This window comes from Sinocyclocheilus rhinocerous, unplaced genomic scaffold (genome assembly GCF_001515625.1).
Source record: "Sinocyclocheilus rhinocerous isolate Xijiao unplaced genomic scaffold, SAMN03320098_v1.1 scaffold991, whole genome shotgun sequence".
Taxonomy (NCBI): Eukaryota; Metazoa; Chordata; class Actinopteri; order Cypriniformes; family Cyprinidae; genus Sinocyclocheilus; species Sinocyclocheilus rhinocerous.
Window position 1 is genome coordinate 137,106 of NW_015654505.1, and position 768 is coordinate 137,873.

Consider the following 768-nt stretch of genomic DNA (forward strand, 5'->3'; position numbering starts at 1 on the left):
TGTGTGAGAGAGTATGTGTGTGTGTGTGTGTGTGTGTGTGTGAGAGAGTATGTGTGTGAGAGAGTATGTGTGTGTGAGAGTATGTGTATGTGTGTGAGTATGCGCACTTATGTGAGTATAAGTCTTAAAACTTAGTCATCTAATTCTTCTTCTTCAAGACCGGCCATAACTTTTAAAGTCGGTTACATAAAAAGGTAAATTGGTCTCATTTGAATCCAGAAAGTAGCACTGATTACTCCTTGACTAAGTAGTTGGCCAGACGTTCTTAGACAGCGGCTGTGTTTGTGTCACCTGACTCAAGCTCAGATCACGCACCGGGTCAGATGTCACAGACATCATTTTACAGCATTCAGTCGTGTTTAATGGGTTTATCATGACAATCCAGATTACTGTTTACACTTTATTTTGATAGTCCACTCTATAGACATTCTACTAACTATAAGCAACTATTGCAGCAACATTTCAACTATAGCTGTTAGAGCATTAGTAGACTGTTAGGTTAGGGTTAGTAGAATAAGTTGACGTAATTATAAATTACTTATAGTCAGACATTATAGTCAGAATGTCTAAAGTGGACTAAAGAAATACTGTGTTCGAAGATTATTGGTTAAAGGCAGACACACTCACTCACACACACACACACACACACACACACACACACACACACATGTTTGTTTTTGTGAAAAGCGGGGACATCCCATAGGCGCAAGGGTTTTTATACTGTACAAACTGTATTTTCTATCGCCCTACACCTAAACCTACCCCTTA